The sequence below is a fragment of the Erpetoichthys calabaricus genome, chromosome 13, assembly GCF_900747795.2.
Source record: "Erpetoichthys calabaricus chromosome 13, fErpCal1.3, whole genome shotgun sequence".
NCBI lineage: Eukaryota > Metazoa > Chordata > Cladistia > Polypteriformes > Polypteridae > Erpetoichthys > Erpetoichthys calabaricus.
The window spans coordinates 132,281,341-132,301,778 of record NC_041406.2 but is presented as its reverse complement, the minus strand read 5'-3'; the positions used below and the strand labels follow the sequence as shown (position 1 = coordinate 132,301,778).

General features: G+C 38.8%; 1 protein-coding gene across 2 annotated transcripts in view; it reads left to right on the top strand.

The window, feature by feature from the left end:
- Positions 1-5,305: 5,305 nt before the first annotated feature.
- The window catches only part of pdp1 (pyruvate dehydrogenase phosphatase catalytic subunit 1), a 49,179-nt gene continuing 34,046 nt past the window's right edge, over positions 5,306-20,438 (top strand). Inside the window, exon 1 of one of the 2 annotated variants that reach the window (XM_028817762.2) lies at positions 5,306-5,446. The gene's annotated coding sequence lies outside the window, so the exon portion shown is untranslated. The remainder of the gene's footprint in view (positions 5,447-20,438) is intronic. The other variant, XM_028817761.2, reaches the window with a different exon arrangement.

Below are 20,438 nucleotides of genomic sequence, written 5' to 3'. Positions count from 1 at the left end.
AGAACATGGCCTTATTTCAAAGTTGTTTGTGTACATTGCAGTAAACCCACAAGTCAAAAAGCAATAATAGTATTTTTACAAACTCAAGAGTGTTTTATCTATACTAATAAAAGGCAAAGCCCTCACTGACTCACTCACTGACTCACTCACTCATCACTAATTGTCCAACTTCCCGTGTAGGTGGAAGGCTGAAATTTGGCAGGCTCATTCCTTACAGCTTACTTACAAAAGTTAGGCAGGTTTCATTTTGAAATTCTATGCGTAACAGTCATAACTGGAACCTACTTTTGTATACTGTATACGGCCATAGCGGGCAGCTCGGTCGCCGTGTGAGGCGGTTGCGTCTTGCGTCTTGCATCATCACGCCTCCCACGTGATTGAGTGCCTGCCCATAGAAGGTAAATATTCGTGGGTGAAGGACTGTGCTTAGCATATTCATAAGTGCAGCTGCTGCGGAAATCAGCACGCCTCCCACGTAATTGACTGCCTGCGGAAGCAACTTCGTGCAGCTGCCGCCAAATACTCGCAGAAAAATCCACAAGTTAATAAACACACTGTGGCCATATACTCAGAAGCAAATCCACAAGTTCATAGGGACACTGTGGCTAAATACTTGCAAGCAAATCCACAAGTTCATAGGGACGCTGTGGCTAAATACTCGCAAGCACATCCACAACTTCATAGGGACGCTGTCACTAAATACTCGCAAGCACATCCACAAGTTAATAGGGACGCTGTGGCTAAATACTCGCAAGCACATCCACAAGTTAACAGGGACGCTGTGGCTAAATACTCGCAAGCACATCCACAAGTTGCGTCTTGCATCATCACGCCTCCCATGTGATTGAGTGCCTGCCCATATAAGGCAAATATTCGCGGGTGAAGGACTGTGCTTAGCATATTCATAAGTGCGGCTGCTGCGGAAATCAGCATGCCTCCCACGTAATTGACTGCCTGCGGAAGCAACTTCGTGCAGCTGCCGCCAAATACTCGCAGAAAAATCCACAAGTTAATAAACACACTGTGGCCATATACTCAGAAGCAAATCCACAAGTTCATAGGGATGCTGTGGCTAAATACTCGCAAGCAAATCCACAAGTTCATGGGGACGCTGTGGCTAAATACTCGCAAGCACATCCACAACTTCATAGGGACACTGTAGCTAAATACTCGCAAGCACATCCACAAGTTAATAGGGATGCTGTGGCTAAATACTCGCAAGCACATCCACAAGTTAACAGGGATGCTGTCGCTAAATACTCACAAGCACATCCACAAGTTAATAGGGACGCTTTCGCTAAATACTCGCAAGCACATCCACAACTTAATAGGGACGCTGTCGCTAAATACTTGCAAGCACATCCACAACTTAATAGGGACGCTGTCGCTAAATACTCGCAAGCACATCCACAAGTTAATAGGGACGCTGTCGCTAAATACATGGAGGCAAATCCACAAGTTAATAGAGCTTCTGTTTCTTGATACGATCCCAATAATGAAAAGCGGCTCATACGAAAACAACAGGTTTGGCTCAAAAAAGCCAATTGTGGATTTGCGTACGACCCAAACATACATTATGAGTCTGACAAAACAGTACACATTGGATCCATGGATGTTCACTGTGACTATTGTCAAGCTCAGAAGTGGAAATGCGAGTCTCCTGAACTGACAATGTGGTATACAAAGAGATCCTTAACAAATAATTTTTTGTATATTTTCCCTCAGTTTAAAAATTTTTACTTTTTTCTTAATTAAAATATTCAGCCAGTATTTCGCGGCTGCGAAGCACAGGTATTTTACTAGTTTTAAATAAATCCTAAGTTTCTATATTGTCTGCTCTCTTTCATTATTAAAATATGCAATTTGCACAAGTATACCCCAAGGCAAGCAGCGAGCCACAATTCAGTGAATCTGCTTTTATCAAAGATTTTACCTACTTCAAGCCATATACAGTGAAAGGCTCATTATCATTGGATAGTTGAGTTTCAGCCCATTCTAATGATGTATAGTTGCCTATGATTGGCCATTAATATTAAATGTCATTGCTATACTCAAAAGACAAGAAATAAATGGTTTCTGTGACAGCTCATTTTTACGCATTGCTATGCACAAAGCTTGAGCCAGAGTCTGCTCATAGTTTTGACTCTATTAAGAATGACACATTTGATGAAGGACTCGGTACTACGTTTGACTTGTAAGTGCTGCTTTTAGTATAAATTTGATGCATTGCGGCATGTAGGCTTACAATTCAAGTGTCAAGAATTCAACTACCATACCTGGATGCTGTGTGATGCATGTTCTTACTATTACTAGTTACTATTACTTCTTACTAGTTTACTAAGCCTGTGAGTACTATTAGGCTGTACTTGTGCCTTTCAAAGTTTCAAGTGAGGACCCCCTACTTCGATTGAATATCATTGAGTATCAGTCTGCTCACATCGCTGTGTCATGAGACAGAAAAAAAGCTAGTGGCTTGTTCACAGTATAATCCCGCCCCCAACAAAGGAATTGACTGTGTGTGTGATATTTTTTTATCCGGATTTTAATTGCACTCACCTCTGAATCACCTATCCCAACTCCGAAGTCAGAAACAAGCACAATTACAAATGGGAAATAAAACTGAAGTGCGGCCTTTTGAGTGGGATTATGAAGAAAGCAAAATCAGAACTAAGCAGAGTAATAGCCATTTATTTTTTGGTATGTAATTTAGGCATATAAATGCCAAAAAAACCCTTAATGCATAAGGGGCCAATACCTCAGATTGGTGTTAGTATATATTATTAGTGCCAACATGCAAAAATAAGGTAGACACTTGATAGATAGATACTTTACTATCTATCTATCTATCTATCTATCTATCTATCTATCTATCTATCTATCTATCTATCTATCTATCTATCTATCTATCTATCTAGTAGGCCAGAAGTCCCAATTTAGCCTCTATGTCGGATACCTTTACCCCTGGAAAGCATTTAACTTTGCTGAATTAACATAGTTTGGAATTCTAACATTCTGAGCTATGAAGTCACCAATTATGAGCACTTTGCTTTCAGCTTCAACAGACGTGCTGCTGAGAATATGTTTTAGGCCCAAATGTTTGACCTGGGTGCCGAGAAACTAAATTATGACTTCTTAGGACCCTGCCTGACTGTTACCCACTCACCCTGTGGCTGAATTGGTGTTGCTGAGTTTGATTGTGTACTGACTTCAGTAGGACCTGGCGAGACTAAAGCCATATCAGAAATGGATGAATTGTCCAAATAAACTGAATTTTTGGTTTGCCTAATTGCTATTCCCCACCAAATTCTAAGTTAACTATGCATTTTTGGCAGGTGAGGCTTTCTGTATTGTTGGCTGGAAAACCTAAACTGCATGGACTGCAGGACACAAAACATATAAACATATAAATTCCAATACCATAGACCATTCAAAAAGCATCAGGTGGTAGGCAATTGCAAGGTACATTTATACAACACAGAACCAACTAAAGTCACCAATTCAGCTTTTGTTTTGAAATGTGGAACATAACCCCATCCACACAAGGACACAGTGTTCACACTCAACACAAACAGTGCCCAGGCTGGGATCTGAACCCAGAACTCTCTAGCTATGAACAGAGATGCTCCTGGTGAAAGTTTTCAAACAAATTGCTTCATACAGCAATCAGATCTACTTACACTTTAGCTCAGGGATGTGCAAAGTCATTCCTGGAGGGCAGCAGTGGCTGCAGGCTTTTGTTCCAACCCAATTGCTTAATAAGAAGCACTAATTGCTCTAGAAACACTTCTGCTTCATTTTAGTTATCTCCCTCGTTAAGATTTTGAACCCTTATTGCTTATTTAAGTCTTAAACAGCTGCATTCTTGGTTTTCAATTGCTCCTTATTAGCAATAAGATGCAAATGACAAAAGAAACCAGCAGTTATCCATTTTGCTTGTTACCCTTTACACCTGTGTGTATTTATCGTGCACTATTTGGTTTAATTAAATACTTGGAAGGAAAGAGAAGACAAAAAAGTCAAGGATTGAGAATTACCCATCCGTTTTACACTTCAAAATATTTGGATATCTTTAGAATGGAAAAAAAAATCTAGGATTTGAGAATGACTTGACATAGCAGAGTTAAAGCACTAAAAAGCCATGAAATGTAATTATTGGCAAGGATTGTTTTCTAATTAAACAACTGGGTTGGAATAAAAACCCGCGGCCACTGCTGCCCTCCAGGAATGGCTTTGCACACCCCTGCTTTAGCTGATATTATGAAATCTGTTCTTATTGAATGTTCTGTATTTTTTGATACCCAGTGTTTTGCGTCTGTCTCAAAAAGATATGCTCAGGTTAGTTTTTGGAACCACCTAAAAAATCTTCAAAATTAACTGAAACTTACTATGGGCTGTAAGACACACTAAGCAGCATTTTGATGGTGGCAGCTAATCCACATTAGTTATGTTAACAGTAATTGAGAATTCAGAAATACAAACTATAGTGATGAACAATAAAATACTACTAATCAGAAACATTGTAAACAGATTTAGCTTGACTGAAGGCTTGAGTGTTTTTAGGTACCTATTTTTTCACACTATTATTTTTATTTTCAGGCTGTCACAACACTGGAGAGTAAGTGCAAATTCAATTCTAGCTCAAAGTGGTTTTACCCTGAAAAGTTGTTGGCACACTGACCACAAATAGTTGCGCTATGGAATTCTAAGTACCCAAATGACTTGGTGGAACATCAAACTAGACGGAGCTGGCAACCCTTCAGAACAGATTCAGGACATTCTGACCTTGACAACAGAGTTATGATAATTACAGTAATGGATGGGCGGATCAAATTTTTTACTTGAAAACACCATGACTTGAATAGCACAACTGTACAATGGCATTTGTCTGAAAACGTCATAATACTACGATATTGTAGCAAGCCCTCAATACAGTAATGTTAATAGATAAAGAACATTTATAATCTTTCTGGTCCTGTGCGTATAGCATTTTAATGAAAGAAATTAAAAGATTACTTGTATATGTAGCAGCAAAAGTGGGTGGAATTCACTTGTGTTAGGCAGGTTACAACGTTATTAGAACAAAGTTCATAAAATGTTTGTTGCTGTCTACCCATTGATCCATTTTGTGAGACGCACAGTCCGGTTATGCAGGGAGACAACCCACTTTCTTCCGCATAGGCCGCAGAACAGGACTTGTGTACACAAAATTCTACGAAGACCATTCTCAGCTCGACCGATTCGTCCCCGTCTCTGACAATAAAAGGTTAAACTACTCCTTGTTACGTCACGGCATTTTTCGTGCCTCCGTCGGATGGCCAATCAGCAACTCGAGTGAGCACGCCCAACTAACCTGGCATGGTGGCAGTTTTGTGTCGCTGTGGCTCAAGTGTCAACTTTGCAGGAGTGAAGCAGAAGTCCTGTGCAGCCTGTAGATTGTCGACGAGCGGTGGGTACTCGACTGTTCGGTTTGTGTGCCTTTGCTGACTTTGTTGCGTCGCATGTTGTCATTTCGCAAGAAATGGCTGTGGTTTGCAGGCTTTATACGACTTAAGAGAATATGTGTTTGATTGCAATTGCTGGAATAGGCGCACTCACTTGGCGCTTGCATGCTTAAATCCCGTGAAAAGATACGATTTTCAGTAGGTGCTTCCTGCCGACGCTGTTGTTGTGTGTGACTTACTCGAATTGGTGTTTTTTTTTTACCGCGATGGACGAAGTATCTTGAACTCGTTTCACGGCCCATCCTATGCAATGCTGAGCGAGGCATATTGGTCGATCAGGAGCATTATAAGCTAAATGAAGGACGTTACTAGGATTTTGTGGTTGAAATCTGGTGCGTTGGAGGGTAGAGAAATATAGTAGGTCTTCATGTTTTGTAAGAAACGTGTACAGGGCCTTTTAACAGCGGGTCAATTCATATTGTCTTTGAGTGTCTTTATGAAATCTGTAATATACCGTTTAAAGTATTTTTATGATTTAAATATAGAAATTGCTTTATAAAATTAGCGCGTCCAACAGCTACGTACGTTAATCGAATTACAGATTACCTTCATCTGCGCTCTATTAATCTAAACCGTTACCTTTTAGAAGTCTGTCACGCCGGATTAAACAAAGCTGAGTACCATTTTTGTCTGTGATTATTTTAAGCAGGGAATGTTTTCTGGAAGCGAGGCGAGCCCGCCCCTCTGCAGTTCTAGTCAGTTTGCATAGGAAACATTTTGGCGAGGGGGACGGGTAATTTTAATTACTTTTATTATACCAGCGTTTAAATGCGAGACTCGTGTAAATTATGATAGAATGCGTTTCAATGCTGATACACGCTTTACTGGAGAAAAGGGGGGTCGGGGAAAGTGAGGTCCGCGCAACGTTTTAATCTCGGGATGTAAACAAATAAAGGCCTCAACTGCAGTCACTTAGTAAAACTCCAAGTAAGTAAAGGGATGTTGTTTGCAAGTTTTGTCAACGTGGTTTTAACAAATATCTACAGCCTGACAACTTTAGTAGTAGCCTTTAATTCAAACGTTTTAAGAGTATTCTTAGACTTCAATTTCAGAACAGCGCATAAGTCTTTAGATACTGTATATATTTCTTACACTTGAGCACAGGGAAGTGATGTGACTTTAACGGATTGGACCAGCAGACTTGAGTCCAGGTATTCCAGGCAGAAATTTTGAAGAGGGTAAAACTGAAATTGGCAAGTATGGATTAATTAAGTAAAAGTGTAAAAATGGGAAGTGGCATGGTAGAGCAGATATTTATCGCAGCCTTACAGTTTGCAAGCCCTGGTTTCAATGGGTTCCGTGTAAAGTTTGCGTGTTCTCCACATAGCTGAGTTTTTTTCCATCATGAAAGGTTTTCTTTTTTCATATAATTAGCTTTCTCACCATATCCACTAACGTTTCAGGTTAGCTTGTTAACTCTAAATTGACCTGGTATGAGTCAATTTGTGTGTATGCCTTGCAATGGATTGGTGCCAAATCCAGACCCAACCCACCATCCTTGGACCCAGTGCTGTTGGAATGGCACCAGCTGACTCTGATCCTGAGATAGATAAACAAATGAAAAAATTAATTGAAAAGTTTGGAGAGTGTGGTAGATTATTTTTAAAATTTGCAAATAAAGTTGAGAGTATGTAATTTTTAGTCTTATGTTTTTAAGTTATCTTTAAAAAGTTTAACATTTGCATAAAACTGTGGCAAGGACAACAAGAAAACCAAGTAACACATAAAGTAAATTCTGTTTGTTGTAGGGTTTTATCACTGATGTGATGCACTTTATTGCTCAATAAACAAGAAGGCTTAAAATAATAGTAAAGGCATCAAAAATGGATGTTCAAGCCATAACTACAGAAAATAATTTTTCCAAATGTAATAAACAATAATGAACATCCATCCATCCATTTTCCAACCCGCTGAATCCGAACACAGGGTCACGGGGGTCTGCTGGAGCCAATCCCAGCCAACACAGGGCACAAGGCAGGGAACCAATCCTGGGCAGGGTGCCAACCCACCGCAGGACACACACAAACACACCCACACACCAATCACACACTAGGGCCAATTTAGAATCGCCAATCCACCTAACCTGCATGTCTTTGGACTGTGGGAGGAAACCGGAGCGCCCGGAGGAAACCCACGCAGACACGGGGAGAACATGCAAACTCCACGCAGGGCGGACCCGGGAAGCGAACCCAGGTCCCCAGATCTCCCAACTGCGAGGCAGCAGCGCTACCCACTGCGCCACCGTGCCGCATAATGAACATGCATTCTCAATTTAAAATAAAATGCTCAGAACGTATATGGAAATGGTTGTGAATTCCAGTTTAATCCAAGTGATTACTTTAGTTATAGGAAGATACTGTAGCACAGAAGGAAAATCAAGTACATTTAGTTAAACAGCATTACATTCGTCACTGTTTATTTGTGTATGTGAGACATTATTTTACTTTTAAATTATTAAATTGCATCCTTTTTTAAATTCAGAAAATTTAAACAAAGTATTATGTGCAAGAGTCTTAAAATGGCATTGCAGCTGAAATGCCGACTGTACAGTATAATCGTAATTATACATTTCAGATCATTTATGAATGAATCCAGTTTGGTTTGTTTAATAAGAGTGGAACATGGTGGACCAGTAAACTTATTTTTCTGGGTTTTGTGCATGTCTTAGCCTGGGTATGTGTTCTGTGCTACCATGTCCAAGGTTATGTCTACACTACTATGTTTTCATTTAATAACCTTCATCTACACTCCCACATCATGTATGAAATTATCTGTCCATCCTAAAATGACTGACAACGAATTTGATGTAGATGTTCAAATGCATTAGGCATGTGCACATTGGCCTTCAGCCAAGAGCTTTATCTCAGAACTGTAGCTACCAGTAAATTATTTGCATTTTGCTTAAGTATACTGCACTCAAACTTCCAAGACGCAGTTTAATTTTATGGAGGTAAGCAATATAAGTGGAAAGGAAAGCAACTCCCCCGTGCTCACTTTATTGAAATGTGGTTTTCTTCTGTGAAGGGTGACCAATCAGGGATCTGCTCCAGAAAGCAGGATTAGTGTGAAATCTGGTTAAAGTAGGTCTATGTTCACTGAAATTGGGTTAATTTTGTTCCAGAAAACCTGAATTTAGCCATACCTGTATTTCTATAGTACATTTTTAGAATTCTATGATCTGTTTGGCCAGAGATGCACATATTTCACTAATACTGCATTTTGCAGCGGGATCAGGTTTTTCCTGTTCCAGAAAGAAAGATCTGACAAAATCTAGCTCAGTTACTGGAGCAGCCAGTGCTCTGAAACTAATCTGCATATACAACAGGGAAAAGACGATACTGGGATGCTGGCCTTAGAGGCAGAGTTTGAAGGAAGTAAAGGTTAAAATTGGAAAATAATACAGACATTGTACAGAAGATGACTGGAAAGGTGTATTATGTTCAGTTTCCTGGAGTTGGCTTTTCCCTGTTGGAGATGACACTGGTATTTGGTGTGTATTTAGTGAAGAAGACAACTGAAGACTTGTAAAATGTTTGTTTCTCAAACTACACTTTGCCGCATTTCACTAAAGACTATGCTTTAATCATGCCAAAACTGAATGTAATCAAATGACTCGTCGGTGTCAACAGTTGGGGTAAGAGGCATTCCACTTCTAAACATTTCTGTGTTCTACCAGCAAGCATAAATTTCATCAATTTGGAGTGGTCAACTAAACCTGTGGCAGGTATGTTTTAGGTATCTCTGAAAAAGTTTACTCTGTTAAGTTGTCAAAATAGTGTATTATGCTTGCCTTATATCATACTATTCCATTTTTCTTCTGATTGTCCTGACTGATATATCATGAAGTTTAGCAATAGCAGGTACTATCACCCTATCTGCAGGTATTTATTAACCATATTTAGGGGAATGTTGGGGTATCAAGGCTTCAGTTGATGAGCTACATAATTGTATGCTGCAGCTGTTCGGACCATTAGCTGTTGAATTCGTTCTATGGATGTTAACCGTAACAGCTGAAAATTCTTCTCTTGTTGTTTCTTCTATTACACCTGCCCTTTCCAGCAATTTGTTGACTCGGAACAGAATGAAATCATCATTTACATCTCCAGCTTACACATGTTTAGTGAGACAGTGGATCCCCTGCCTTATCAACTCCTTATCTGTAGCACTGGGTGAAACTGTTGACACCTCTTACTCTACCTTTTGATGCTGGTTGGTCATTTAATTACATTCAGTTTTGGCAAAATTAATGTATGGTCTTCAATTCAAATGCATTACAGGGCATTGAAAAGGCAGGGAACTACTGCTATAGCTAAAAGTGGTGTGCAATTTCAACTGAAACATTATCCTTGTCATAGTTTATATTAGTTTGTGTGAGTGGTAAATTGGAAATCATTATAAATTAAATACAGGTGATCATGCCTGCTGGAGAAGAGAGTCCTAGTTTATTGTGTTGGCGGAGTGCCCAATTTACATACTGTATGCCCAGAGCTTTATCATTTCATCACTCTGTATACTTTTATGCGGCTGAGATGGTAATAAAGTTACTTTGACAGTGCTTGTCAGTTTCAATTGGTGTGTTTTTTTCTGATGGAAATGGAACACCTTGAGTGTGTATTTTCTTCAAGACAGTGATGCCGACAAATTATTATTAATTAAATCTATTCCATGATACTTTGAAGTTATAAATCTACTGTTTTACATGTAAAAAATATAGATCTCTCTTCTTCTGTCCTCAGGTTTCTACATCCATATATATTTTTTTGTTCTTTATTTCACCTTATACTATTTCTTGTATTATTAATTTGTTAGTTTTCGTGTATCTCTTGGGGTCAGAGCACAGGGTCAGCCATTGTATGGCACAACTGGAGCAATTGCAGGTTAAAGGCCTTGCTCAAGGGCCCAGCAGAACAGGGTCTCTTTTGGCAGTAACGGGGAACCTTGAACCGGCAACCTTCCAGATACCAGCGCAGATCCTTAACCTCGGAGCCACCACTCCACCGTATGCTCTGAAAGCATCAACTACAGTTTTTCATTTGTCTGCAATTTTCTCTTCCTTTCTTTGAACTGAGGTATGCAAAGTCGCCCTGAATTGAGAACAATGTGAAATAGCGCAGATATTGTGTGCTGTTGTTGTTCAATTTGGACTATTAGGAAAAATCTGTTTGACAAATTAATTTTGTGCATGTAGTGTACATTCATGCTACATTCAGTATCTGTAAATACTCATTTCAGGTTTAGATTAATTGCAATATTAATTTTTATAATAAAAAAAAAAATCCGTTATGAGCCAAAAATGAGAACTGAGGTACTTTTAGATGAAATGTGAAGTGTACTAATTGACCTCAATGTGGATAGTCTTTTGCTTGGGAATCTCTTTTTGACATACCAGGTTGAAGAGAGTTGTAGCCTATCCTGACAGCATTGCCACAAAGCAGTTGAGGGGCACACTCATAATGTATGGAAAAATGCCTATTTTTAAATAAAAGCCTGTTCCCAGTAAACAGCAGTTGCTTAATTGATGAAAGAGGAAGGGAAGAAATCACATTGCATGACAGTTGCAGTCAAAATATAGAACCTTTTTATTGAACAAATTTTGCAAAAACTTAAACTATGATTTTGACAACATATTTTCAACCATCCAAAGAGGCATTTAGACTCAGTAAAATATCCAGAGGTGCTTGTCAAAAGTTGTATTGCACTGAACATGTCTTTGAAAAGTAATAAATAGTAAATATTTTTTGTGAACCAACTACACTTTGTTAATGTTAACCATCTCTGTCCACTGACACGATAAAGTGACTTTTTCAACAACTTTACCATCAATAAACTGCATTATATTTAAACTAATAAATTATTACTGATAGCTGCACTATTACTTCAAGACTTCAAGCCCAGGTGCATTACACAGTATTCACCAAATTAAAATAAAACAAGTGCAACTTTTTGATGACATCTTTACCAACTGTACCATCATTTAGGCAAACTGCATTAATATGGACCTTGCTTCAAGCTAAGCTATATACATTAAAAATAAAACTGCAACTTGCATTTACTGCATAATGCTATTTGTGGTATAGCCCTACGGAAGTGTATTAGGGCCACGGTGAAGAAAAAAAAAATACACAGGGAAGAAAAAAAACAAACTACCGGTATATGTCAAGAATAAAGTCGACATGCTGACTTTATTCTCGACATTTCCACTTTAATTTTGACGCTTATGTCAAGATTAAAGTCGACATTTCCACTTTATTCTCATAGTTTACTTCATAATTAAAGTAGAATGTCATAAACTAAACTTCATCCTAAAATCAATGTTTAATTTACTCAATTTTCTCAAACCCCGTCATAAGTTAATGCAGCACATTAAATGCTTTGTGTTGTGTTCCCTGACCCAGTTGTTAATCACTATGCTTCTTAAACTGACTTCTTCCACACTAAGAGGAGGCTGCAATCACTGCACAGAATCCATTCATTTCATGGTATTCCTGCTCTCTAAAAATTTAGAATGCTAAGATAAATAATTGATATAATTTTCATGATGAAATGCATTAAAGCAGGTATTAAACAAGCACGGTAGTGAGGCGGTAGTGCTGCTCCCTGGCAGTAAGGGGTCCCCAGGTGTACGTTCAGTGTAGAGACCTTTATGGCAGGTGTGACGAGGCTCCAAAAAACTGGATGTATGAATGGGTATCACACAGGTTTAACTTAAATATTGTGTAAATGTTGGGTTTGTGATCTGGTGGTCGGAGACACAAACACAGAATTCAGTGCATGTTCTTCTGAGCGGACTTTCTTTATTGCACGCGTGCTGTCAGCCTGACGTACCAAAACCCCAGTTCCTATCCTTCCTTTTACTTTCTCCACATAACCAATCACCACACGATAAATGTCTTTGTGAAATTGAAACTAGTTATAAATTTAGCCCACGGAGTGTTCAGAACTTTAAAAATATCTTCGCTATACATGTTTAATTATGCCATCTGTTCAGGGTTGCGCCCATCCCAGCAAACATTGTGTGTGAGGCAGGAGCAAATCCTGAATGGGGCGCCAGCACATCGCAGGGTGAATACGAGCAACACATACACTAGCAGGGTCAATATAGCATAACAAAATCCCACATCCTACATGACTTTGAAAGGAAACTGAAGCACGCCGAGTAAACCCACCAGAAACAAATGCAAATTCAAAGCAGGGAACACCCAGGACCCCTTTGCTGTGAGGCAGCAGTGTAACCTCCATGATTAATACATGCTTTAATGCATTTCATCATGAAAATGATATCAAGTATTTATCTTAGCATTCTAAATGTTCTGAGAGCAGGAATATCATGAAGTGAATGTATTCTGTGCGGCGATCGCTGCGGGTGCCTCCTCAGTACAAACGTACTCGATTTAACATGGCTCGGGGAACACTTAACACCAAGCATTTAATGTGCTATATAACTTATGACAGGGTTTGAGAAAATCTAGTAAATTAAATATTCATTTTACGATGTTCTACTTTAATGGCAAATTACGAGAATAAAGTCAACATGTTGACTTTAATCTTGACATAAACGGCGAGAATAAAGTAGAAATGTTGAGAATAAAGTCAACATGTCGTCACACTATTACACAGTACCCAGGTACATTACACTGTATTGAAAACAAATAAAACAAGTACAACTTGGCTTGCAGTATTATCCAGTAGTATTGAAACAGTATTTACACATTTGAACATAATGGTCCACATGTGACCTTTTAAAACCAAAGCATCTCCAGATAACGGACGCGACTCCTTTTTTTTCGGCAAAAGTTATTGTGTGTCATCATGTTCAACTTTATCGTCTGCTACAGTTTCAGTTTCGGAATGATCTCTGTCCATTTTCAGAGTGCAATACCTACACTACCACTACCTATTTAGCAGTGTAGCAGTGAAAAATAGCCCCCGTGCAACACTGCTGTGATTAGCGGTGTAGCAGTGAAAAAGGTCCCCACGTGAACAGTTTCCCACTGCGTCACGTTCCAAACGTCTTTTAGGCAATTTAAACCGGTGTTGCGGTATAACAAATCCATATCATAACAAAAATAAAAAACGGTTTTCGGTGAGAACCGATATACTGCCCAGCACTATCTGCTGGATAGTGAGCCTTCCTATCCCAAGGCACATTATGCACCCGGGACAGTGAAGCTGCCATGTTAGGCACTATGCCAACTTGTCAACTCATTTCAAAGCTTTATCTCTGCTAAATAACAATTAAAACTAGTTTTGAGTAGTTCTTAGTTTAGTATGTTTGTGGTTCCAAATTGCTCATTACACCTATGCTAATTGTTTATATGCTGGAAATAATCATAAATCCAGGCAAATCTAGAAGGAAACCTGGATGTTTTGTTGCAGACACCTAGCCTGCTAGAAGCAAAAGGAACACAGAGTGAAAACCAATAATACATTTTGAACACTCTGTAAAGAAATGAGCGTTTTACATATTAACTTGACTCTGACTCCTCTACTTCAACTAAATGTAAATTGTAATACATTGTTAAAATTTCCAGTTTCACATATAATTTATTTTAAGTATTTTTTATTCCAGCCTTTTGATAAAAAATAGTTTCTTTTTCATTTTTTTATAAGGTTTTACATTTAATGCTACTTGGTGTCTGTAATGTAGGAATGAAAAGTGAATTTTAACTTTTCCTTCTGTTGTAGGAGGTGGGTCTCTGGCCTTTAGAGTTATATCAAGGTAACTGAAGCACACTTATTTTAAGAAACAGAATAATACTATTTATTGATAAACACAATGATTATGGAAATATGATAATGGCATGTGTATATTGACATATAAGGTAGGACGCAGAGAGACTAGACTAACATATAACATAGAGAGGCTGGCTATTTATTTGCTATTTAGAGATCTTTATGATACCAAGTCTTTAAAGGTGATATTTGATGTTTTGCAGACTTGTTGCTTAGTTGCTGCTCCTTTTGAGTTCAAGTGGAGGGTTCTTGCATCGGAGTGCTCTCTGTATCTCCTTTCTGTGTGATCCTTTGTGGTGTGTAGTGCTTTCCTCAGTTGTGCCCTTTTCTGTGTCATCTGCAAGTTAATAGAGAATAGCATTACTCTTTCTGGTACAAGTGTTTAGGTGTTAGTTTCCTTCTTGAAGTGATGGCTATTGGCATACAGATTTGGCTTGGTAGACTGGATCTCATCTTTCTGTTCCAAAAAGACAAAAAGATTATAGTTTTCCGCCCCCAAGACAGAGTGAGAGAGAAGCTCATTAGTGAAATCTAGTGATATTCCAGTAAAGATTTGAGAGAATTAGTTTTGATCTGTTTCAGTGGAAAATACTATTTATCTGTGTATCATCTGCGTAGCAATGGAAGGAAATAGTGTTTCTTTAAAAATGGATCCTTAGGGCAGCATGTACAGCTGTATTAAATGCTGCAGTCAGATCTAACAGCAATAAGACAGTGGTATCCCCAGAATCACTTATTAAAAGAGAGATCCTTTAAAACCTTTAGCAGTCCAGACTGTGTGCTATGGTGTGTTTTAAAACCAGACTGAAATACAGTGAAATACGTTTAACGCGAAAACGCTTAAGATGAAATATCGGTTAACACGAAATAATACAACGGTCCCGACAAACTACTATGTATTTTCATGCATTTTTTTTCTCTTAACACAAAACGAAAATCGCTTAACACGAAAAGATTTCCCTTCTGGAATGAACAAAATACGGAAAACACCAGCCGCGCAGGCGAGATTTAAGAGGGGTGTGAAATGAAAGAGAGGTGGTTTCACATGTTTCGTAGAAAGGAGGCTAACTTGGCTTTGAAATACCCTCGGAATAGCCTGTGACACGAGCCAATTTTGTTTATCTAAGCTACTTTCACCCTCCACCCCTACAAACGCCACACAAAAACATCTGATCTCTCATCAATTAGCTTTGGAATTCGGTGACGAGTACATCGCAGTGTGAGTAAAAATCAGTGAGTTTGGTTCGCGTTTTTTTTTTTTTTTCTATTTTAGAAGAATTTTTTTTTACGAGCACAATGGCAAAGAGCTCAGGGGGAAAGCAAACTGCTATTTCGCTTAAAATGAAGATGGAGCTTCTTAAGGCTGTTGATCAAAAACAGAAGACGAAAACGGAAATCTGTAAAGATTTTGATATTGCTATCTCTACATTATCAACAATACAGTAATTAAAAAAAAAAAAAAAAGAGAGCAAATTACAGAAATGTTTGAACGGAGTAAGTTTGAGCCAGAGCGAAAATGGATGAGAACGGCCAAGCACGAGGATTTAGAGACGGCTTTACTTGTTTGGTTCAAACAAGCGAGATCTCAGAATGCTCCCATTTTTATTAAATACATGCATATATACATATCTATGTAAATAAAAATGTACTCTAATAAACTTAATTTTGTTGAATATACTGCATGTTTTTTTTTTTTTTGTAATATCCTTTAACACGAAATTCTTTTAACATGAAAAAATATTTCAGTCCCCTCAGTTTCGTGTTAAACGATTTTCACTGTACTTCAAAAATGCCATTTAAAAAAATTTCATTTAAGAAAGTTTGCAGCTGTCCAAAGGCAGTCTTCTCTAGAATTTTAGAAGGAAAGGGCAACTTGGAAGTGGGTCTGAAGTTTGACAAGTCTTTAAAGTCCAGATTTGATTTTCTGAATTAAAGGCTCCCCTACAGCATGTTTACAAAAGGCTGGGACTGAACCAGTTTCAAGACAACTATTTACTGTATAATGTCTGAAATGCTAGGTCCGACAGTTCAAAAGCATCTTTAAGAAGATGAATAGGAACAGTATCTGGCAGACAAGTTGTGTATTTAAGGTGACTAATTACTTCTGCCAAGAAAGGGAGAGATACTGGCTCACAATGATGAAAAACAGTACATGTAGGACGAATAGACGGGTCATCAGGAGAGGGTGTAATGTGGGATCTAATGTGAGCAATTTTATTAACAAAAAATTGGAGAAAATCCTCACAGACTGTTGGCGTAATGTCAGGCTGTATGGGAACAGACAGGTGAACAATAGGGTTAATATTATTAAATAAAACTCTGTTTAACTATCACAGTTATTTGAAATAATATCTGAAAAGTACTTTATCCTAGCAGGTTGTACAGCTTTCTTATAATTGGACAAACTGTCCTTTACAATATCAAAGGACACTTGAAGCTTGTCTTTTTTCCACTTGTGCTCTGCTCGCCTACATGCTTGCCTCAAGGTATAAGTGGCATCGTTTAACCATGGCTCAGATTTTGGTTTTGAGCGCTTAACTTTAAATGGAGCAACAGAGTCTAAAATGTTAGAAAAAGTAACATTACTTAAAGTGACTAGATGGTCAGTGCTCAGCTAAGGTGGGGGAATGCACTGCATTCGTTATTCAAGATCAGCAAGTCTCACTACTAATGTTGACTGTTTGGCAAGGTAAGGAGGCCTCGGTTATAACAAGCATGTGCTCAGAAAAGCAAGCATCACCAGTATCACTGTTATAGACAGTTAAACCATTTAATTAAACAAAATCTAATGTATGACCATGCACATGTGTTGGGCCTCTCATGGACTGAACAAGATTAAAAGAATCAATGAAGTTTAAAAAGTCTTTAACCAGAGGTTTACTCGGGCATCCATCATCCATTCATTATCCAAACCCGCTATATCTTAACTTCAGGGTCATGGGGGTCTTGCTGGAGCCAATCCCAGCCAACACAGGTGCAAGGCAGGGAAACAAACCCTGGGCACGACGCCAGGCCACCGCAGGGCGCGCGCACACACACCAAGCACACACTAGGGACCATTAGAATCACCAAGCAGCAGCGCAACCCACTGCACCACCGTTCCGCCCCTTTCTGTCAGAAACTCTGAGAAATGAAGTATAAAATCATTCTTAAATTTTGGAGGCTGATACACCACTTCACACAACACAGACCAGCAGACCTTGGGGAACTAAAAAACTTACTGTCGGTTTGGGGTACTAATTCAGTGAAAGGGATTAACTCACCCACAGTTAGCCATGTTTCAGTCACAAATAAAAAAAATCCAATTCTTGTGAAGTAAAGAAATGATTTAAAATAAACATTTTGTTAGCTAGGGATCTAGCATTTACTAGAGTCATCTTCAATCAAGTCAACTTGCCAGACTGTTGGGGGCGCACCCTTATGGAGATGCAGCAATCGCCAACAGAGGAGCAGATCATTGAGGCTTGAAACAATAGGCTGGATCCATTTATACATAGGTTACCGGAAGCGCCATGAGATGAAACAATCATAAGCCAAATTGTAGCGAGGATCAGTTACCAAAGGATATGCCAGGTAAGTCTAAAGCCTCATGAGTATGCCCCAGCGCTTTCCTGGTCTTCTCTGATGCTTCCTTCGGGACAATAGTCGGGACTTACAGCAGAGGTACGCCAGTATATCTAGCAGAAAGAAATGGAGGGCCAGTACTGTGGCCTGTATGATCGTAATTAAAAGGTTTGTTAACTGTTGATCTTGCGTTTAAAAGAGACTGACAATCATAGACCAGTAAAGAAAAGACATTGTGGATAAAAAAGACGGGGCAATCAAAAACTAAACAGATCAAAACAAACTTAGGTGACCCTCTTAGTCCGTAAAAAAAATGACAGAAAAACAGAGATTGTGTGTTTTCGACCTTCTGATCATACTTGTGCTATAGAAGTTAATGTTGGCCCTTTAACAACCTACAAGCTCCTAACAGACAGACAGTTTACAATACAATACAATACAATACAATACAATACAGTTTATTTTTGTATAGCCCAAAATCACACAGGAAGTGCCGCAATGGGCTTTAACAGGCCCTGCCTCTTGACAGCCCCCCCAGCCTTGACTCTCTAAGAAGACAAGGAAAAACTCCCAAAAAAACCTTGTAGGGAAAAATAGAAGAAACCTTGGGAAAGGCAGTTCAAAGAGAGACCCCTTTCCAGGTAGGCTGGGCATGCAGTGGGTGTCAAAAGAAGGGGGTCAATACAATACAATGCAGTTCACAGAACAGAACAATTCCTCAATATAGTAAGAAATAAAAAATATAAATTTTAGAAGTACAGAGCAGAATTTAACAGTAGATGATATAACCCATAATAAGATTTGGATTTGTGTAGAGTCCTGGAGACCTCATCCTTCAAGCTGCCTCCCCCATTTGGCCATTCCACGGCTGAACGGTGCTGGGCCAGCCAATCCGATGAAAGGACCCCCTCTTTCCCACGATTCCTGCGATCCTCCATCTGGGATGACTTTTCCTTAGGCAGCAAAACAACTTGGCAGGTGGGCCATAGCACTAAGTGCCACATTTGAGTACCGAGAAGAAAAACAGAATAAATGAGGGTTAGTATACAATTATAACTGTCATGTTACTTATGTTTAAGTGCTAATGACTAACAACAGAGATGCAGTCTGTACAGTTAATCAGCAGCTCTAGTCAGGATATGCTAAACTGAAGTAGTGAGTCTTCAGCCAGGATTTAAAAGCTGAGACCGAAGGGGCATCTCTTATAGTAGCAGGCAGACCATTCCACAGTTTAGGGGCCCTGTAACTAAAAGCTCGACCTCCCCCTGTTATGTTATTAATCCTTGGAATCATAAGCAGACCGGCATCTTGAGATCTTAGTGTGCGCTCAGGTTTGTAAGTCATGATAAGTTCAGACAAGTAAGCCGGACCTCGACCATTTAATGCTTTATATGTTAAAAGAAGGATTTTGAAATCTGTCCTAAACTTAACCGGGAGCCAGTGTAAGGATTTAAGAACTGGAGTTATGTGTTTGTATTTTCTTGTTCTTGTAATAATTCAGACAAAAAACAGAATCACATTGCAGCAGTCTTAGCCTCTCTTCACTGGCTTTCTGTTTACTGCAGGATTGAGATTAAAATTTTACCATTTGTTTTTGAGTCCCTGGTTTAGCCAGAAGTTATTTGTTGTGCCAAATACTAGACTTAGGCTTAGAGGGACCAGTGGTTTTACAGGAGATGCCCCTAAACTTTGGAATAGTGTAACTCTTTAGATGAGGTCAACATCAACTTAGGCTTTCAGGCGGAATTTAAAAGTAACCATTCTTTTTGACTTAGCTTTCTAAACTTGTATGTGAGTATATATTTTTGTTGCTTTTATTTCCTCTCTGTGTATAGTATATAATCTGTACATTCTATCAAATAAACACTTTCACAAAAGGTACAAGTACAATATGACAGCTTCCGTGGTGTAGCGGTAAGATCCGCTGACTTATAATCCGGAGGATGTTAGTTCGAAACCGGCTGTCTGGCAAATTTACAGTTTTGAGTAGTGAGCTGCTCTTATTGTTAATATTATACAATAAAAACATATATTTGATTTGTGTCTGTAACAGCTGGTGTACATTTATAGTACTTGTAAAAGTTAGCGTTTTTTTTTTTTTTTTTTTCACTTTTATTCTCTGTCACGATCACAATACAACACCCACCCAAACCCGCCCCCTGCCTCAGATCTGACGCGGTTACTTTTTTATCTGAAACTGGGAATAACTGTAAATGTGAGTGGTGTTTTGTGACAATGGAACTGGAAATTCTCTGATCTGGATGGATAAAAGCTGACACACAAACGCTGGTGAATGTGCCTTCTTCTTATCTCACCGTCACGTGAATTTTTTTTTTATTCAGTTTTATTGAATGTTCCTGCTCACGCTGAATTAATATGCACCTTATGGTCCATGATGTCAAAGCTACACTGACAAAAAAACAGACATATGTATATATGATATTTGGAATAACTCATTTTATGACATGTGTAGTACATTTTGGAAAAGATTGTGGCACTGACGTAACATTATTCATATTCATTCGCACGCCTTCTTGTGCTTGTAATCAGTGACCATGTTTTTTTTTTTTTTTCCTATCTTGCCAGTGTTCACTTTTGTGTTCATTGGGGTGTTCCTTTTGTACTCCAGGACATGCAGAG